The sequence below is a fragment of the Myotis davidii genome, unplaced genomic scaffold (genome assembly GCF_000327345.1).
Source record: "Myotis davidii unplaced genomic scaffold, ASM32734v1 scaffold247, whole genome shotgun sequence".
Taxonomy (NCBI): domain Eukaryota; kingdom Metazoa; phylum Chordata; class Mammalia; order Chiroptera; family Vespertilionidae; genus Myotis; species Myotis davidii.
The window spans coordinates 957,098-966,366 of NW_006299593.1; the positions used below are offsets into that span (position 1 = coordinate 957,098).

A 9,269-nucleotide genomic window follows, 5' to 3' on the forward strand; every position below is an offset into this window, starting at 1 on the left:
AGTGTATTTTTTTTCACATAATAACTGCAGAAACGATACTGGCTCAGAGGCTCAGGAACATCAGGCTGAGGTCTTCATCATTCTCTTGCCCTTTTCCTCAAGATTACATGATAGCTGCTAGAATTCTAGCCATCACATGACTTTGACAGCTACAAGAAGGAAGGGCGAGGCAAAAGGGCTTCTGCAGGAATTTCTACTTTCAAATCATTTGCCTTCCTTATATGACAAAACGTAAATATTCTAACTTTTTATCTGGTCAAAGATACTTTATTAAGGTAGAAGGGATCATGGATAATGAATTAGGTAAGTAACATATTCTGTAAATAGGTTTTTCAGTGGAGGTGGCATCTTTTTCTATCACCAGTTTCTGGTGTTCTGAAAATGTTCTGAACTTGTGTAGTCAGTGTAAATGGTCAATTTCTAGCATGCCCTATTACAGAGATCATTCCATTCTTTTTCTGGCTTTGCTCAAGGGACTATACCTCTAACATTTTATTATATTCCACCAGTTTCTTTCCAACCATAACTTTATCTCATATTTTTAAGATTTGTAGGTTCTGTTTAGATAAGGAAGAAGTTAGATGGCAGAAAGTAGGTGAGGGAATCACTGGGAAAAGGGAGAATCTTGTTCTAACTTAGAAGTTAGGAGTAGCAAAGTATAGAGAGGAAGAGCTGCCTTTCTCTCTACTACACAGGACCCAGGGTCTCTGAGAACAGGGCGTACATGGTAGAGGACTTTCTTGTTTAATGTCCCATACTCTGAATTCTAGGATGGTTTTTCTTAATTCAGCTGCTGTCTCCTACTTAGGATAATTTTATCTCCGGTTTCATCAATACTGGTTTTAGCATTAGTGCGGCTTTTCATCTCGTTGGGGGTCTTTACTATTGGGAATGTTTGTGAAAGGCTATATCGAGGGGCTGTTAGCCAGACAACCTCTATTCAGTGGGTATTTCTTTTAATCGCCATTTGGTTCCATTACCCTTTAATGAGTTCTTTGGTAACAAGTTCCTTAATGAACAAGGCAGTCTATCAGTTTCCTCTTCTCTAATTATTAACGTACTTTGGTGCTTTCACACACATTCACCATGATGAAAAGTTTCCTCTTTCGCGGCTCCTGTAGGACATTCAGGAGGGAAAAGATGGGGATGGGGAGAATATGCCACATTTTCTTGAAATCGAAATGGTTTAAGGTTATTTGTCCTCACAAACTGAGACTGACTGAAATATTCATATTTTGTGCTCAATTTCCTGCAACATGATTCACTCAGTAGATTTCTAGGTATATGAAAGTTGAGTTCAGCTCACATTAAAATTTGCATGTTGAATGTTTCTATAAGCACTTTTTAAGAAATGTGGAATGCAAATAAATTTTCATTAAAAATTTCCTTGAACTATAGGCAGTACTACTCAAAAAGACAGGAATATTTTGTAATAAAGCACCTATCATTCATTGAGCCCCTACTATTGCCAGAACTGTATAGGGTTCTTTATTATATCATCTCTTTAACTCTATAATTTCTACAGTGTCGCTGACATTATCTTCATTACATTGATGAGAAAGCTGAGACTAACCAATATTAGACAACTTTCATAAAGGTCACATAAGTGATAGGGCCTGACTTGAACCTAAGTTAATATGAACCAAATCCTTGCTCTTTCTCTATGTATCTCTTCCACTCTGTCTCATCTTGTTTTCACTACTACTTTCCATAAAATGGACATTATGGTTCATTAATCTCACTGTTCTTCCATAGTGAGATTAATTAGAGGGCTAATCAGACACTTGTAAAGAAGATCTTAAATTATTTCGCTCAGAAAAACCTAAGGTTTTAAATATTCTGAAATGGAGCTTTTGTTTTGGCAGCAAATAATGAACCGAAGCACCTACAGGATACGTTAGCTCAAAACAGCAAAAAAAGGAACTCAGGCTAATGAGGTGTTTAGGGGGGAGAAATGGTCTTATTTAGGGTATTGACCAGTGAGGAGCGGAGTAACATGTTGTATGTGGAAGTTAAAAGCGACTGGCTGGCAGACAGGCAGGCGTCTGTACCATTGTGTTTTGTAAACTCTCTCCTATGGCTATGTTGTGTTTTCTCCAAGCCCACTTAATTTTTTATGAGGTTTGTAAAGGTCTTGAATAAACAATTGAGATTATAGAGGTTTTCCTGGAAGCTTTGGTTAATATTTTAATATGTTCTGCTTTGTCACATTATTAAATAACTTATTGGAAAGTTTGAAAGAGAGGGTTTATTTTTATTTTTCCTATTTTTCCCTTTTTTAATAGTAGTTAAATATCAAAATTGGGTATACATTTTAGCTGATTCCCTCCCTTTTTATTTTAACTTTATACCTCTGCAGGTCACCCTTGTATTGGGATCCAACATCTGGGAGGCCTCCACTTAAAATGCACTTCAACTGGAATTACAGTTTAGTGGGTATATCTTGAAACTAAGCCAGTGACTGTAATTTATGTAGTAAGAGAGGGCTGGAGAAAGGGAGAGGGAATTGGATAAGGTAAGAAAAAACAGGAACTAGTAGAACTTTGAAAATTAACTCATCATGACCTTTTGCTTATTAATATTTGAATCTGATTATTTGGCATCTTGGTTGTAGTCTGGTGAAATGTCCAGCATGGCAAAAACGGAATACCTTCAAAGACATTTCTGTATTAATGAGATGACTTGATGAAGTTAACCTTTAACCTCAATAGGAGCTGAGGAAAGAGAAAGGAAGAGTTTTTATTTCTTATTTGAGGTCTTATTCTGTGGTGGTTTGTGTAGTAGTGATTGTTATTATTTGTAGAGTACTTTATATTACCTCAAATTATAAGCCACTTAAAATTATTTCCATGATGTTGTTGTCAATTTGTAATGAAGTTCTACTATTTTTTTGTGAAGCCTTCTCTGACTATTTTGGCCTCATAACCTTTTCTTCTAAAATCATATAGTGCTTAGAGTTTATTCTGCTCAATTTAGCACTTAATTGCATGCTCTCCTTGATTTGTTTTAGAACAGGAAGTACACTTTCTACTTTTTCGCATGACAGAATTTTTGGTGTAAAAGAAGAAAATCATAAGACTAGAATAGGGATAAATGGTTAGCAAATATTGTGCACCCATAAAGTACTTACATTTTAAGCAAATATATGCAATGTTTTTTAATTGTTTTCCATATTCTGGACCATAAGAATATTCTAATAAGACATTTACTGAGTACTTAATGTAAACCAGGTAACTATGGAATTACAAGGTAGGAAATGCTACATAGGAATTATTTCTACTTAGCCATTATAACAATCTATCTTATAGATGATGAAACCAAGACAAAGGTTAAAGTGGTCTGGGATATTATATTTACTATGTATGTTGGTTTTCATTAAACCACATACCTGTAATTTCTCTGTATACCTTTATATATTTTTCTTTTTCTTTTTTTCCTGACAGTTTTGGTCTATGAAACTAGAACATACAAGTTATGGTATCTGCTGTGGTGATACTGTTTTGTAATATACTAATTAGTTGGCTATATCCTTTATCCTTTATTATGAATTTTAGTTAGAAAGACACATATATGTATGCATTTTTTAAAAATAATGCACAATGTTGGCCAAGCTGATAATGGAAATGAAGACAAGTGTGTATAAAATTATTGACCGGGGAGAATTTCCTTAAATGGTTATTATAGTTTTTTCTAGTTTGATACAAATTTGTCAATTAAAGGGATTTTTGGGGAGGGGTTCTAGTTGTGAAGCCATAGTATCAGGTTTATCCTCTAGGGTAAACATTTCTGAAAACTGGACAAAATATAAAATCAAAGTATTATCTAAAAAAGGAAGAGATTATTACTTGGATGTCTATAAGAATAGGCATTAGAGGAATAGGATACCAAAAAGAAAGAAAGACAGAACCCCCCAAAATGTCTGTATAAAATTCCCTTTCATCCTTAACTAATTTCTCTGCTATATATGAATAGGGCACACACTCTGGGTCTTTAGAAGGCAACAGCCACTGGAATATGGGCAAGTATTCTAGAAATTGCACAGCCAAAGACATTAAGAATTGAATCTATGGTGAGACTTTTTCATTTAAATATCAGTAAAGCCATTTATAGGGATTATAGACAAAGTCTTAAGAGTAAGGGAAAGCTAAATAGAACAACTGTAACTTTAAAAACAAGCCTGACAAAATAAAGGGGATCCACTAATAATTTAATTGCCTGGATGAACAAACTTAAAACGCTATTCAGGAAGATAAGATCATCAAAAGCCTCTATAACATCTTATCTGCAATGTATGGCATATAAAACAGAGTTTCTAAACATGCTAATATTCAAGAAAAACTGACCTATAATTAAAAGTTAAAATAGTCATGGTAGATCATTAGATAATTTAGATATTTATGGGAGCAAGCAAAGATTTAAAAATAACTATGATTAATATGTTAAAGAAACTGGAAAGAACGGATAAAATACAAAAAATAATTATTTGAATAGATATTAAGAATAAAATATATATTATAGAATAGCAAAATGTATAGTTTGTAATAAAGAGTTCATTAGGTGAAATTTAAGCAAAAGTTAAGGTTAGTGAACTCAATGACAGGTCTGTAGAAAGTACCTAAACTTAAACACACATTGAGGGGGAAAAAGAATAAAATGGTTTTCATTTAAAAAAATGGAATAAAGCGTAAAAGAGATAGAACACAGATAAAAGGCATAACATATAAGTACTTGAAGTCCCAGAAGAAGAAAAGAGAATAAGAATGGTACAGAAGCACTTCTTTAAAAAAAATAATGCCTGGGAATTTTCCATATCTGAGGAAATGCATCAATCCACATTTTCTGGAAGCTCAGCAAGCCTATGCAGGAGAAATACTAGTACAAAGAAAATTACACCTAGACATATGAATATTAAATATAAAGAAACATCTTAAAAACAACTGTAGAACAAAAACACATTCAAGGCAAAACAATAAGAATGATGGATGATTCTCATAGAAACAATGAAGGCCAGAGAACAATAGAATGAAACTTTTAAAATCCCAAAAGTAAGAGAAAACTCAATATACAATTCTGTACCCAGCAAAAAAATATCTTTCCAAAATAAAGGTGAGATGCTCTCTGCTGACCATGCTGCAATAATTGGTACCAGAAACTCTTGACAATAAACATTTGAAGTGAAAAAATAAATGGAATAACTTTTTCAGATACTGGATACCAGGCAGTGTAGGACAGTGATCTCTGAAAGAAGGGAAACACATGAAACATTGCCCCAGCAATTTGCCTACAGGTACTTTGCAAACTGTGGTACAGGGAGGGTACCCAAAGTAACCCAAGCACAGCAGGAGAGTATTGTTGAGTTAAGAAGACAAAGATTGGCCCTAGCTGGTTTGGCTCAGTGGATAGAGCATCAGCCTGTGGACTGAAGGGTCCTGGGTTCGATTCCAACCAAGGGCACATGCCCGGGTTGCGGGCTTAATCTCCAATAGGGGTCATGTAAGAAGCAGCTGGTCAGTGATGCTCTCTCATCATTGATGTTTCTATCTCTGTCTCCCTTTCCCTTCCTCTCTGAAATCAATAAAAAAATATTTTTTAAATAGGAAGAAAACAAAGATTGAAGTTCAGGGATTAAGTTGCTGATATTTGTAAGGAAGTAGTTTTGAGGTAATTTGAGGAATAGCACCAGATATCTGCATTGGGATCCCTTGAGGCTTTGGCTGTATACTAAGTTGTTCATGTGTAGGAAAAATTCATGATGTCAGGCAAAAAATAAATGGTAGGTACAGAAGCTGAGCACATTTGCCAGAAGTCACACAAGACAGGGAGATGTTAAAAATTTAACCTGTAAGAAGGGAAAGACCCCACTGAATTCCTGAAGCATTTAGTAGAACCACCAGAAGAATAGCTAGTAGTTGGTCTAAAGCTACATTTGTAGTAGGTCTAAAGTAACTATAGAGAATAGATTATTCTAATCCCTACATAAAAGAGTAGACTTAAAAACCTTAAAATTACAAAAGAAACCTAGCTGTTTGCCATAACAGAAATCAACTCTCTTTAAAGAAATTCAACAAAATAGAGACATTCAGCAACCTAGCATTCACAGTATCTAGTGTTAAAAATTTACTAGATGTGACAAGAAACAGGACAATGTGATCCATAACAAGGAATATCATCAGTTCATAAAAAAGTTACCCAAGTGACATAGGTGGCAGAATTAGCAGGTAAATGCTTTTAAAATGCTCATATACCCACACATGCACAATAGGTTCAAGATTTAAAGGTACATACAAATTTAAGGGAAGAAGTAGAAGTTATAAAAAATTAATCAGTACTGGCTGATGTGGCTCGGTGATTGGAGCATCGGCCCACCCACCAAAGGGTCGTGGGTTCAATTCCGGTCAAGGACACATACTTGGGTTGCAGGTTTGATCCAAGGCTCCAGCTGGGGCATGGGCAGAAGGCACCCAATCAATGTGTCTCTTGCACATCCATGTTTCTCTCTCTCTCTCTCTCTCTCTCTCTCTCTCTCTCATATCCTTGGGTGAAGATTTAAAGAAATAAATAAAATGGAACTTCTAAAAACAAAAGTATCAGAAATGAAAAACATGCTGAATTGGATTAGTAGCAAAAATTAGCCACTTTAGAAAATAAGACTGGAAAATTTAAAAGACTATTCAGTTAAAACTATACAACCTAAATGCAGAAAGAGAAACCAAGGGGAGAAATTTTTACAGAGCGTCAATTATACATGGGGAGTAGCAAGCAGTGTCCTGCACTTGGTGCTCCTGGTTCTCAGGTTTTCAGCCTGAGTCTGAAAGCCACACCATCAGCTCTCTGGCTCTCGTGCCTTCGAACTACACACACCTCTAGAGCAGTGGTTCTCAACCTTCCTAATGCCGCGACCCTTTAATATAGTTCCTCATGTTGTGACCCCCAATTTCATTGTTACAAATTGAACATAATTAAAGCATAGTGATTAATCACAAAAACAATATGTAATTATATATGTGTTTTCCAATGGTCTTAGGCGACCCCTGTGAAAGGGTCGTTCGACCCCCAAAGGGGTCGCGACCCACAGGTTGAGAAACGCTGCTCTAGAGGAAGATAAAATTTGACACAGCAAAATGTGAGCAGAGGAGTGGTACTTAGGAAGCAAAAGCAAAAGAGAAAGTTGGTACACAGAATAGTACCTGGCCCTCCTTCCATGTTTCTTGAAACCTTCTAGGTTATCCGGAGGAGACATTGGGCCTTGGCATTTGTAGTCAGTTAGATAAAATCCTTCTTCTTCTGGGACTCAGGATCTGATCCCAGTGGGTTGACAGAGAGCTTGTCGTGGTTTAAACCCCTACTGTGAACTGAACCATCTTTTGATGCTTCCTTAAATGAGTAAGGAAGAGAAAAGCCTCTCGCTCAGTACCCTGGCCTTTCACTTGTGTGATTTTTATCTTCTTGTCCTCCCCATTTCCTTACCCCAAGTCTCAGAGCAACAGACACTACCACAAAAGCCCTTGACTGGGAGGCAGGATCAAATGATTGTTAAGAGATTTTTGGAAAGTCTGACAGAGCTGGATTCACATCTTAGCTCTACCACTAAGAATATACAGTAAAATAATCCTATTTCTCTGTCCTTATCTGCAAATTGAGTATTAAATACCTCATGGGGTTCTTGTGAGAATTATATGAGAATTATATGAGAAGATATTTTCAAAACATTTGGCACATACTCAAGCTCAGCCAACAGAAGCAGCCTCCCTGATGGTGGAGGAGGTGAGTGATATTGATGATGCTCTCCGAGTCTTCACATCCACTCCCTTGCATGTAGTACTATGATGTACATAGTAATGGAAAGTAATGCATATTGAGCTTTCTATAATTCTTTGAAAGAGTTTGTAAGATTTCTACACATTTGTTTTAGTTGTGTTCAGTTGTATTTTTGTATAAGAAATAATGGATGATATCTCCCTTTTTGTAAAAGAGAATTGGGTACTCCCTGGTCCATTGAAATATATGGAAAAAACACCTAAAAGGACCCCATAGTGAGAATCTGAATTTCTGTGAATTTTTACTAGACCTACATTAGTCTATGACCTACCTAGTTTATAATAGGAACAAACTAAATCTCCAAAATCAGAAGAATGGACAAATATATTGTCATATGCTATAGAATAATTAAAGGAATAAACTACAACCACATGCATTACACTGAAAAAACTTTACATTACAATATTGAACCAAAAAATCATGTTGCAAAAGGACATGCCATATATGATTATGGAAAGTTTTAAAATACATAAAATAATACAGGATATTATTTTTGTTATATGTATACTTATCATAATAGTGTTTTTAAAATACATATGGTATGCCTAACAACAATAATGGTCACCCGTGGGGAAAGGGAGGAAAATGATTAAGGAGGTCACACAGGGGCTAAACTATAGTTTAATGTTTAATGGATACATGAGTGTTCATCTTGTAATTTTATATATCTTTCCACATGACCGAATTACTCCATAATTTCAGAAAAGGATTCACTAAGTTGAGAATTCCGACTTTTAACGATACATATCATCCTGGTTTTCAGAATAGATATTGATGGTAAGTAACAGATAAATAACAGGAAAAAAATGGATATATGTCTGGAAAAAAAATGGATATATTTTCTATGAGGTATGACCTAGACCTGAGACTAAGATGTCATTCACTAAATATAAAGTGTTTGAATACTTTAAAGAAGATAGTAAGATATTTTCAGTATCATATTTAAAAATTAGCTTATAATTTATGTTAATAAACTTCAGTGTTCATTTTTTAAGAAAACAAAATTTATCCTTTTAATTATTTCTTTCAATAAACCTTTTTATTAAGTGATTTTAGAGAGAGAGAAGAAGGGGAAACAAGACAGAGAGAGAGAGAGGGAGAGAGAGAGAAATATTGATTTGTTGTTCCACTTATTTATGCATTTGTTGGTTGTTTTTTGTATGTGCTCTGACTGGAAATTGAATCCACAACCTTGGTGTATCAGGATGATGTTCTAACCAACTGAGCTATCTGGCCAGGGCCTACATTTTCTTTTAATTTAAATTCTTTATTGTTTAAAGTAGTACATAATTTTCCCTTTCCCCCCATTCACCTCTCCCTGGCTACTCCCACCCCTGAGCATGTGCTCTCACCTCCCCCCACCCGCCATCTTTATCCATTGGGTTTTGCTCATATGCATGCATACAAGTCCTTTGGTTGATCTCTTACCCCCTCACCCACCACCTTCCCTC

General features: G+C 35.4%; 1 protein-coding gene across 5 annotated transcripts in view; it reads left to right on the forward strand.

Moving 5' to 3' along the window:
• The window catches only part of EXOC6B (exocyst complex component 6B), a 521,374-nt gene that overhangs the window by 362,012 nt on the left and 150,093 nt on the right, over nt 1–9,269 (forward strand). The window lies entirely within an intron of this gene.